General features: G+C 33.8%; 1 protein-coding gene across 1 annotated transcript in view; it reads right to left on the reverse strand.

The window, feature by feature from the left end:
- LOC111160970 (5-hydroxytryptamine receptor 2C) overlaps positions 1-13024 on the reverse strand; it is a 301641-nt gene that overhangs the window by 150010 nt on the left and 138607 nt on the right. The gene's annotated exons all lie outside the window — the stretch shown is intronic.

A 13024-nucleotide genomic window follows, 5' to 3' on the forward strand; every position in this document is an offset into this window, starting at 1 on the left:
ATGGCTCTGCTGTGCTAAAATAAATACGTGGTGTCTAAGACACTCAATCTGAAAAGTTCTGATTTAATTGCTGCATTTCATTCTGAATGATTCCTGGCTTAAACATCTAAAGCCCGTGAGTTTCTGTATCATTATCCTGAAACCTGACTGAACTTTATCAAATTTAATAGTGTGTGCTCACTTGCATTAGCAATTTGAAAATTTTGATGCCTGTTCCCAGGTCTCCATTTAATATCTCTTAAGTTTTGTGTACTTAGTCCCTTTGCAAGTAGTTCCATTTTTAAAATAAAAGTTGAGTCCAAGTGAGTACGGGATGAAAAACTATTTGGAAAGAAATGGGAAGCTGGAAACATGCATGCCTGAATTTGAGAGTTTTCACGTGCATTATTTAATTATGCCCTATGAATAATGTCTCTTTTATATCCAGACTTGAAGGGCCAAATCCTACCTATTACCACAGCAGATCTTCCCAGACGTTTGGAGTCAGCAATGGTTTCAAGGGAGGAAGAAATTTATAGCAATAACAATACTTTTTAACTTGAGATATAAGGTCACTGTAGAAGTTCACCAATGCAAAAAAAAAACACTTTACATATTTATGGGAGAATAATAATTTTGGGGGCACCTGGGTGGCTCAGTCTTGGCCTCTTAATTTTGGCTTGGGTTGTGATCTTGGGGTCATGAGAGCGAGGCACCTCCCCCAACCCCAAGTTCAGTGGGGCATCTGCTTGAGATTCTCTCTCTCTCTCTCCCCATGACGTGCTCTCTCTCTTTTTCTTTCTCTCTCAAATAAATAAATCTTAAGAAAAGAATATTTTGAAGCATATTGTGAACTAAATACCTCATTGATAAACAGAGGTCTTGGACATCAAATGAACATTTGAGGCACTGAATCTATTCAGAGAACTGCCTTAATTTCTGCCAATACCTTGATGCACTTTTAAAAACCAGCAGGCCGACTATCTTGATGTTCTTGGAAACAACTTGATTTCGAATTTTCCTATAATTCAATTTATATGCACCCCCCCAAACAAAATAAAGCAAAACTGTCCTGGTGTTTTAAAGTAATCTGTGAGTGTCAAAACGATATAATGAAAAATGAAATGGATATCAGAATCTACTAGTCCAGCCATGTGACCTTGGGGAAGTCAAAGCCTAAGCAAAGGGTAGGTAAATGGCATGAGGTGACAAAGATTCTTTTCTTGACCAAACTTTAGTTAGGCTCCTGAGCCTTCAAGATGGAAAGTTCTTGTTACTGTTTTGTGCACTAGCCACAGATTGAGATTAGTGCTTGGCACGTAGTAGGTGTTCAAAAAATGGCTGTCGAATGATCTTCCATTTCTCTATCTATAAAATCAGATTTTTGTGAGAATTAAAAATTGCCATAACTGTTAAGGTCGTGACATAATATACTCACCTCTATACTCAAAATTTGGCCAGTGTCATCATCTCTGTGAAGTCTTCCTGAACTATCCTTCCTCAGCTCTAGTTTGTCCAATCATTTCACACATCCCTAGTCTTATTACCTGCTGATCTGATGTGTATATATTTTGCTGCATAACTACAACTGGACATGTTGGTGTTTTTATATCATGTCTGCCACTTTCCTTTGAAGGTATTACTTGGATTTTTCGCTTTTGCTCTTGCCTCTTTGACCAAGGGGGCTATATCCTCTCTGTTATCTATTGAAGTGTATAAGAACATAGACTCTAAAGCCAGACAGTCTCAGGTTTTTTTTTTTTTTTTTTTTTTAAGATTTTCTTTATTTGACAGAGAGATAGAGAGCACAGGTAGGCAGAGCTGCAGGCAGAGGGAGAAGGAGCAGCAGGCTCTCTGCTAAGCAGGGAGTCCGATGTCGGCTTCGATCCCCCTGGGATCATGACCTGAGCTGAAGGCAAACGTTTCACCCATTGAGCCACCCAGGCACTTCCGGAAAGTCTCAGTTTAAATCTCTACTCTATAATAGCCTAACTATGTAACATTTTGTGAGTTACATAATAATCCTGTCCCTCTGTTCCATCATATGTAAATTTGGATGTTAACTGTATCTCAGTCATATGGTTTCTGAAAATTAAATGACTTAATACATGTAAAGTGCTTAAAACAGTCCCTGGCACATAGAAAATATTCAACAAGTGTTAGCTGTGGTTACTGTACTTCCTACAAAGCTACAAACAACTAATTATATGCTCTGCAACTTTCATAAAGACTCACCTCAAGACAGCATTGGCAAGCCAAACAACAGAGCTTTATATAATTGATTTGTCTACACAGATCTTAGATACATATTCTAATTTCTTCAAAATAATGGAATATAGAACCAGCTAAAAAATGCACATGCAGGGGCGCCTGGGTGGCTCAGTTGGTTAAATGTCTGCCTTCAGCTCAGGTCATGATCCCAGGATCCTGGGATTGAACCCCGCATCGGGCTCCCTGCTTGGGGCAGGGTAGGGGTGGGCTGCTTCTCCCTCTGTCCCTCTTTCTGTCTCTCACGCAAAAACAATCTTTTTCTTTTTTTAAATGCACATGCAATGACAGGAATACAGGATGGAAAAAGAGTCAGAAAAGAAGAAATTATTTGAACAATACCAGAGTAAATGTTATAGATTCTGCTTTTTTAATAGGACTATTCAGGTTAACCATTTTTTCTTCAGTGATCTTAGGAGAATGAGTCTATTTCATGTAAGTTGTTGTACTGATAGGCATAAAGTTTTTCATAATATTCTGTTACTATATTTTAATGTCTATAAGTTCTATAGTGATGCTCCTCTTTCCTAAGTGATACTGGTAATTTGAGTTGTCGGTCTTTTTTTCTTGATCAGTCTGGCTAGGGGTTTATCATTTTCATGAATCTTATAAAAGAACCAGCTTTGGGTTTCACTGGTTTTTCTCTGTTACTTTCCAATTTTTAATCTTCCTGATTTCAGCTCTGAACTTCGTTAATTCCTTCCTTCTGCTTGCTTTGAATTTAATTTGCTCTTCATTTCTTAGTTTCTTAAAATGGAAGGTTAGATGATTACTTTGAGACCGTTCTCATTTGTTTAAGATAAGTATTTAATGCCATAAATCTTCCCCTAAGCACTACTTTAGTTGCATCTTATAGTTTTTACCAGCTTTGAGGCATAATTGACAAATGAAAAACTGTATATATTTAAATGCACAATTTGATATGCTTTCACACACACACAGGCACACACACTTGTGCAATAACCACTACTATCAAGATAATAGACCTATTCGTTATGCCTCCAGTTTTCTTCATGCCATTTAATAATCATTTTCATCTGTCCACTCCATTCTCATTGGTCCCTAGCAACCACTGGTCTTTTTTTCTGACACTCTAGATTGGTTTGCATTTTCTAGAATTTTATATAAATGGGCTTAAGGAGCATGTACTCTTTTTTTGTGTGACTCTTTTTACTCAGTTGAATTACTTAGGGTTTATTCATATTTTGTGTGTTATCTATCGATAGTTCATTCTTTTTTATTGCTTTTATTTAGCAATATTGATTATGATGTGTTGGTGTAGTTTTTCTTTGAGGTTTGATGAACGTCTCAAATCTCTAAATTTGTGTCTTTCATAAAATTTAGAAAATAATTGGTTATTTTTTGTTTAATTTTTTCCCTGTACCAATCTTTTTCTCCTCTCCTTTGAAGACTCTAGTGACACAAATACTCTACAGTTTCTTAGAGTCTCATAGGTTCTTCAGGTCTTGTTCATTTTTCTTCAGTCTTACTCTCTATACTTTAATTTGGATGATTTGTATTAATTCATCTTCAAGTTCCCTGACTCTTTGTTATCTCTGTTCTGTTATTGAACCTATCCTTTAAAAAGAAATCCAGATATTGGATTTTCCTGTCATAAAATACTCAATTTTTTAGTTTCTTCTTTTCCATAGTTCCTTTTTCTTTATTAAGAACTTCCATATTTCTATTCATTTCTATCCATTATATATATATTATATATACTACACGGAGTAAAAAGACTTTGTCTGATATTTCCAACACCTAGGTAATTTGAGGTTTGGCATGTGTTGATGGTCATTTCCTTTAAAAATTTTTAATATTTCCTGGATTTTTTCATGTCAAGTAATTTTGTATTGCATCATGGACATGTTGAATATTATATTTTGTAGACTCTGGCTCCTGTTAAAATCCTCTCAAGAATGCTGATTCTGTTTACTTGTTTGGTTTACTAGGCAATCAAACTATTTAGGTTCAGACTCAGTGTTCATGTCTGTGGGTCAAGGATTCAGTATCTTTTGTTTACAGAACCTTTGCCTATGCTGCTTTGAGTCTGTCCCACACACATGCCACTCAAGAGCATGGTCCTAGACCCTCTGACAAAGCCAGGACATGAAAAAAGGAGGGAAAAAATATTTCAATGATATTTGACTTCTGGGGCTTCTGTTGCCTGTTATCCTGGCCAGAGAGATTGGGTATCCATAAGAGTTTCAGCCACTCCTGTACTACCACCATGTAGCTATGTGACTGGGTACTGATCTTGGGGTAAAGCTGCTAGAGAAAAGAGGGATAAGGGAGCCTGGGTGGCTCAGATGTTAAGTGTCTGCCTTTGGCTCAGGTCATGATCCCAGAGTCCTAAGGGTTCTAGGGGTCCTAGGACCAAGTCCCGCATGGGGGAGCCTGCTTCTCTGACTCCTACTCCCTCTGCTTGTGTTCTCTCTCTCTGTCAAGTAAATAAATAGAATCTTTAAAAAAAAAGGGGGGGGGATGAAAACCTCACCTCCCTACAGGTTATATTTCTAAGTTTTGATTTCCCTCCCAATCTGGCTGCTTCTGTTTATTTTTCTGAGTCCTTACGCAAATTCCTTTTGAAAAATTTTTTTAGAATTATTAAAAGGAATATAGCAAAAGACGGAGTCCTTAGTGGGCTTCCTCTATTTTTATTGGCATCAGAACTCTCATTATCCATTTTATTTTATTTTTTAAAAAAGATTTATTTATTTATTTATTTATTTATTTGACAGGCAGAGATCACAAGGAGGAAGAGAGGCAGGCAGAGAGAGAGGGGGAAGCAGGCTCCCTGTTGAGCAGAGAGCCCGATGCGGGGCTCGATCCCAGGACCCTGAGATCATGACCTGAGCTGAAGGCAGAGGCTTCAACCCACTGAGCCACCCAGGCTCCCCTCATTATCCATTTTAATGTTCAAATGTTCCAAGATTTGATGAAGGGTCCCCATTAAGCTAGCTTCTGTGCTTTTAAAAAGATACAGTCCCATCATTCTTTGAGCACTTCCTTATTTTCTAGCTCAAAAAATGTTCCAGTCTTGTTATAATATTCTTGCCCTGGGCCTCATTTCTCCAAGGAATGTCTATTCCCATTTGTGCTTGCTGCTACTCATGTGTTGTTGCTTTTAGGTCCTCTTAATGGACAGAGATAGAAAATAAATCTTAAGTACACACATACTCACAAAATTATATATATATTACATATATTTAATTACTACTATTATTAATATCTGTTTTCTCCATGAATTCATACCAATATCATGAAAATTAATCTGACACCACAGGATTCATTACTTGCTTCCCCCCTCCAAGTTTTCAGTTTCCTTATGCAACAGTGAGAAATTTGGTTTCTATTATCCTCAGGATACTTGTACACTTATCCTATCTCAGAACACAAAGGAAATAGTTTCAGAATTGGCATTGTGTACCTCTGGTAAGATAAAACCTAATACTACAGTTCATTCATTTACATTTTCTTTAGTTTTCCATTGTGTATATAAGACAAAAATTGTACTTTAAAGTTATATGGGTTAGGGTTATTTTTGTACTCTCTACTCAATGTAGTTACGTTATTGATTTCAAATAGAGTTAAGTTCATCTGACTCTGTTCATAATATATTTTAGAGTTTTCTCTCAATCTTTATTTTTTATAAATAAAAATATAAATCTAAAACATTAGCACAGTTTCTGAAGTCAAAATTATCTAAGATGTATATTCAGAGAAGTATAATTCTCCAACCCTAACCTCTGTTTCCAGTTTCTACCTTCTCCCTGAAGGTAATAAATCTCATTATTAATTTCTCATTTAACCATTCTGTGTTTATTTTTACAAAAATAAGATATGTGTATATTTTTGTATTTGTCCGTTTTCTTACATAGATAGTATGCCCTATCTCCTCTTTTGCATTTTGCTTTTTTCACATGATAATATATGTTGGAAATTGCTCCATATTAGTTAATAGAAAACTTTCTTATTCCTGTTAATAGTTTCATGGTACTCCTGTTAGGTACATTCTATAGTACATTTAATTAATCTCTTTTGTATGGGTACATAGGTTGTTTTGAATATGTTGCAATGACAAGCAATGCTCATATGAATGACATTATACATATATATTTTTGTTTTATAAGAGGTTTATTATCCAGGGAAATTTTTAGAGGGTGATTTGCTGAGCTAAAATGTAAAATATGTAATTTTGTTCAGTATTGCCAAATTCCTCTCTATAATTACTGTACCAACTGGCATTCCCACCGCTAATATATGAGAATGCCTGTGTCCCATAGTCTTGCTGCAGTGCCATGTCAAGCTTTTAAAATTTTGCCAATTTGTATTTGCAACAACATGGATGCATCTAGATGGTGTAATACTAAGTGAAATAAGTCAGTCAGAAAAAGAGGAATGTCATATGATTTCACTCAAATGTGGAATTGAAGAAACAAAAATCTAGGAAAGAAAGGAAGAGACAAATAAAAAGGTCAGATATTTACCAGAGGGGATGGGGAGCGGGGATGGTTGAAATAGATAAAGATTAAGAGTATACATGATGATGAGCACTGAGTAATGTATAGAATTGTTGAATCATTACATTGTCTATCTGAAATTAACATAATACTGTATGTTAAGTATATGTGAATTTAAAAATAAATTTAAAAGTAATGAATAAAATAAATTTTGCCAATCTGATAAATAAAAAATGGTATCACAGTGTCATTTATTTTGCATTTCTCTTACAACGATTAAAACTAAGCACTGTCATATATTTAAGGACTATATATATCACTGTGTATATATAATTCAAACATTCACAATGTTTTAAAATATATTTAAAAAAATCACAACAACCGGGCGCCTGGGTGGCTCAGTGGTTAAAGCCTCTGCCTTCGGCTCAGGTCATGATCTCAGGGTCCTGGGATCGAGTCCCGCATCGGGCTCTCTGCTCAGCAGGGAGCCTGCCTCCTCCTGTCTCTCTCTGCCTGCCTCTCTGCCTACTTGTGATCTGTCAAATAAAAAAAAAAATCACAACAACCTACTCATATCTTCAGCTCCTTTTTTTCCTATGGAGTGCTGGATCTTTTTACTTCAGTTTTCATTTACTTCAGTTTTCAGTTTTCATTTTTTAAAAAATTTTAAAAGATTATTTATTTATTTATTTATTTGACAGAGAGAGAGAGAGAGAGAGAGAGAGAGAGAGAGACAGCAAGAGAAGGAACAGAAGCGGGGGCAGTGGGAGAGGGAGAAGGATCCTGACGTGAGGCTTGATCCCAGGACCCTGGGATCATGACCTGAGCCAAAGACAGACACTCAAGAGCTGAGCCACACAGATGCCCCATTTACCTCAGTTTTTAAAAATTCTTTATATATTAGGGATGTTAGCCCTTTATCTGTGATAAGCATTGCAAATATTTTCTCTGAGTTTGCTGTTTGTTTTGGAACATAGCTACTAATGCTTTTGCCATGTATTATTGAAATTATGCAAAGATAACTATCTTCTGCTTTACCACATCTGAATCTTGAGTCATAGTTAAAAATCCTTTCCAAATACCTCAGTTATAGATGAATTCACTTTTCTTTTCTTCCAGTACTTGTATGGTTTCATTTTTTAAAATTAGATTTCTGATCCATTTAGAGTTTGTTTATATATTTGGCATGTGGCAAAATCAAATTTTATCTTTTTCCAAATGGCTATATTTTTAGCCAACAACATTTCCCAGTGATTTGGAATGATACTTTTATCATACAGTACATATCCATTTGTACTGGGGTCTATTTTAGATTTTCTACTATATTCCCCTTGTTTGTCTATGTAAGGTCCAATGATACCCTTTAAATGATAAAGGCTTTATAATATCTTTAAATATCTCCTAGTGCTAGTCCTCTTGCATAGCTTTTCTCTTTCAGTTTTTTCAAGGTATTCTTGCATGTTTAATTTTGTAAATGAACTTTAATATCGACTTATCTAACATCATAAAAAAGCTTTGGAAAGACACAAACATAAGACCTGAAACTATAAAACTCTCCAAAGAAAGCGTAGGGGAAAATCTTCATGGTGTTGGTCTTGGCAACGATTTTATGAATATGACATCAAAAGCAAAGGCAACAACAAAAGAATAAATAAAGCTTCTACAGAGCTAAAGAAACCATCACAGGGTGAAAAGACAACCTATGAAAGGGGAAGGAACAAAAGTGTGCAAGTCATATATCTGATAAAGGGTTAATCTCCAAAATATATAAAGAACTCATACAACTCAAGTAAAAAAAAAACTGTAATAATCTAATTAGAAAATGGGCAAAGCACTTGAGTAGACATTTGACCAAACATGACTTACAAATGGATAATATGCACCTGAAAATATACTCAACATCACTCATCATCAGATAAATGCAGATCAAAACCAAAATGAGATTATCACCTCACCCTATCAGAATGGTTAATTAAGAAGACAAGAAATAGCAGGTATTGGTATGATGTGGAGAAAAGGGAACTCTTGCACATTGTTGGTAGGAATACAAGATGGTGCAGCTGCTATGGAAAACACTATGAAGGATCCTCAAAAATTAAAAATAGAACTGTTACATAATACAACAATCCCACTTTTGGATATTATCCAAAAGAATTGAAATCAGGATCTTGAAGAGATATTAGCACTCCTATGTTCATTGCAACACTATTTACAGTAGCCAAGATGTGGATGCAACCTGAATGTCCATCAACAGATGAATGAAAAAAAGTAATATAAATATATATAATTTATAGATATATAATATATACTACATTCAACAAAATACTATTTAGCTTTAAAAAAGAAGAAAAATCTGCAATATGTGATCACATGGATGAACATGGAGGACATTATGCTAAGTGAAAAAAAACAGTCACAAAAAAACAAATACTGTATGATTCCACTTATATATGAGGTATCTAAAGTAGTTAAATTCATAGAATCAAAGAGTACAACGGTGGTTGCCAGGATACTGTGGGAAGGGAAAATGGGGACTTACCAAAAGGTATAAAGTTTCAGTTAAACAAAATGAGTAAGCTCTAAATACCTGCTATACATCATTGTAACTTTAGTCAATAATAATGTATTATACACTTAAAAATTTTTTAAGAGGGTAGCTCTTATGTTAAGTGTTTTGAGACAATATACTTTTTAAAAAAAATAAATCTTGTCATTTTTATTGGAATTGAACTAATTGTTACATTAATTTTGGAAGAACATAGAGATACGCTTCCTTATCTTGGCTATTGTAAATAATGGTGCAGAAAACCTATGAGTATGTGTATCTTTTTGAATTAGTGTTTTTTATTTTTTTCGATAAATGCCCAGTAGTGGAATTATTGGCTCATAGGATATTTCTATTTTTAGTTGTTTTAGGAACCTCCATACTGGTTTACAAGTGGTTATACCATTTACATTCCCACCAACAGTGCATGCAGTTTCCTTTTTTTCTACATCCTCACCAACACTTGTTATTTCTTGTCTTTTTTGATTCTGGCCATTCTGACAGGTATAAGGTAATATCTCAATGTGGTTTTGATTTACGTTTTTCTGATGATTAGTGATATTGAGCATATTTTCATGTGGCTGCTGAACATCTGTATGTCTTATTTGAAGAAATATCTATTTAGGTCATCTGCTCATTATAATTAGATTATTCAACTTGGGAAATTACCTATTTTTAAAGCTCTGAATTAATTTGCATATAAATCTACAAAGTAATCTCATGATTTAAATAATGTATTTTCTTCAGTTATTCTCCTTGTGGTATCTCATTTTATACATGCTTTCTTCCTTTTTTAAAGTTAGCTGATGACTTTTTATTTTGTTTAACAAAAATTTTTTTTAAAACCAAGATTTTGATTTATTCATTAGATCTATTGTTTTTTATTCTGTAGTCAATTTCTACTTTTCTCTTCCTTTTTTTTTCTTCTTCGTGCTTTCTTTTGGTTTACTTTATAGTTTATGTTTTTTTCCAAGGTTGTTTTTCTGGGAATTTAATTCATTTATATGCTTTCATTTTTACTGACAAATGAGATTAGGGATATGAATTTTCCACTGATCACTGCTTTAAGTATTATTATTTAGACTTTGATATGTAGTGTTTATGCTGTCATATTTCTAAAGAAATCTGTAATTTCAGTTTACATTTCTCCTTTTGATCAAGAGCTTACTTTTCAAAGATTTTATGAATTTATTTGAGAGAAAGAATGAGAGAGATAGAGGGAGAGAGGGAGGGAGAGCACAGGGAGAGTGAGAGAGGGAGAAGCAGACTCCCCACTGAGCAGGGAGCCCAATGTGGGGCTCCATCCCAGGACCCTGTGATCACGACTTGAGCTGAAGGCAGACCCTTAACTGAGCCACCCAGGTGCCCCTCAAGAGTTGTTTAAACATTTGTTATAATTTCAGGATGAGATGGTCTTTAAACTTTTGTTAATTTTTCTAATATTATTGCCTTCTTATCAGAAAGCACTTTGGGTAATATTTTTACTTTTCTAATATTTTCTTTGTGGTCGAGTATTTTATTAATTTTTGTGCATGTATCATGTGCACCTACAAAGAAGGTATACTCTTTTTGATAAGAGTATAAAGTTCAGCACACCTTCATAAGATCTATATTCTTTTTATTTTTTTTGCCCAATCTTTCTTATACTGAATATGATGTGTTAAAATCTCCCATTAGTAGAATGTATTTATAAATGTGTCCTTCAATGTTCTTTGGTTTTTGCTTTATACAGATCATTGCTGTGTTATTGGTGACATAGGTATTCTTAACTTCTATATCTTTGTTGTTAATTGTGGCTTTTATCATAAATAAGCAGCCTTCTCTTTTACTCTTGTTGCTGTTTTCACTTGAAATTTACTTTGTTAGGTATTAAATCACAATTTCTGTTTTCTTATTGTTTCCATTTACTCAGTGCACTTTTGCTCATCCCTTTATTTTTAACAATTATTAATCACTGGGTTTTAAGGGCTTCTCTTGTATAGAGAATATAGTTGGGCCTTTCTTTTTAAGGCAAATTAAAAATCTTTCATTTGTAGTCATGTTTTAGGTTCATTCACGTTTACTGCTGCTACCAATACATTTGTTTTCCTCTGTCATGGTACATCATGGTATAATGTTGAGGGCATAATGTTATATTTTCTTGTGTTTCTTCTTCTAATTGATTTTTTTTGCTCTTTTATTAACTATATTTCTTTTGGGGTTTTGGAAGATTTGTTTTTTATTTTAGTAGTGAACTTTAATATCACATTTATATCATGTTTTATTTATATCATGTTTAATGCCCTTAAACCACTGTTTTCTTATTAAATCTGTTACTTTCTGGTTTGCCAATTTTTTACGGTATCATTTAACTCCCACCTTTTGTTTATAGAAAAATCAATAAAATTATTTTACTTTCCTCTTCCTCTTTCCCTTTCTATTCTCCTCCTAATTTTAGTTGCATTTTTGTTAATTTTTTAGAGTTTATATCACATAATAGGTGTTATATAACATATAACAGTATTCTTCTACCTTTATAGCACTTTTATTTTTGTCTTAGCTCTAAAATTACCCATATTAAATGCTCATCATTAGTCTTTTGGATGAAATTTTCCCAGTCATTCCTTTGTTAGTTGAATCTCATCTACTATTTGATTTCTTAGGAAGGGCTTAATGGGTTCAGAATTCTCTGAGTTCAAAATCTCAACTTTTTACAGCCTGCATGGCTAGCATGTCTGGATGTAGAAATCTTCATTTCAAACTCTGAGTATGTTTTTCCACTTTTTAATTTAAGGTATACTTTACATACAGTAAAATTTACCTTTTTAAAACTGCACACTAGAATTTATAGCTTTTCAAATTTTAAGAATTTATATATATATTTACATTATATATGTATAATTTACATATATATGTATATACATATATATATAAAACCACCACATCAACATATACCAAAATAAATACCCCTTTTCAGTCATCCTCCCACTAAACCACTTGAAACTAGTGATCTGTTTTCTTTCTTTATAGAGTTGCCTTTGAAAGAGTTCCTTAGAATTGGTTAACTTTTTGAATAATACTGCTTCTATTACTATGCTTTATTTTTGTTAATTGTGAAGTCATTCTAATTCTCTTACTCTTGTATACTTTTCCTTATTTTTACCTGAAATTCCTGAAGATTTTTTCTTCATGTTTAAAATTAAAAATGGAATTATCATATGATCCAGTAATTCCACTACTGGATATTTACCCAGAGAAAATGAAAACACTAATTCAAATATATACATACATCCCTATGTGTATTGCAGCATTGTTTACACTAACCAAGATACGGAAGCAACCCAAGTGACCATAGAGAGATGAATGAAAGGAGGAAATATGGCATATATATAATGGAAAATTACTCAGCTATAAAAAAAGAATGAAATCTTGAAATCTGCAACCATACGATGGACCTAGAGGATATAATGCTAGTTGAAGTTAGTCAGAGAAAGTCAGATGCCATATGATTTCACTCATATGTGGAATGTAAGAAACAAAACAAAGGAAAAAAGAGACACATTAAAAAAAAAAAAGACTCAAATACAGAGGATAAGCTGGTATTTGCCAGAGGAGAGGTGGGTAGTGGGATGGGTAAAATAGATGAAGGGGAGTAAGAGTACCATTATCTTTTTTTTTTCTTTTTTAATTTTTTATTTTTATGAACATATATTTTTATCCCCAGGGGTACAGGTCTGTGAATTGCCAGGTTTACACACTTCACAGCACTCACCATAGCACATACCCTCCC

Source organism: Enhydra lutris, unplaced genomic scaffold, assembly GCF_002288905.1.
Source record: "Enhydra lutris kenyoni isolate GAN:26980312 unplaced genomic scaffold, ASM228890v2 scaffoldscaffold80, whole genome shotgun sequence".
Classification (NCBI taxonomy): Eukaryota; Metazoa; Chordata; class Mammalia; order Carnivora; family Mustelidae; genus Enhydra; species Enhydra lutris.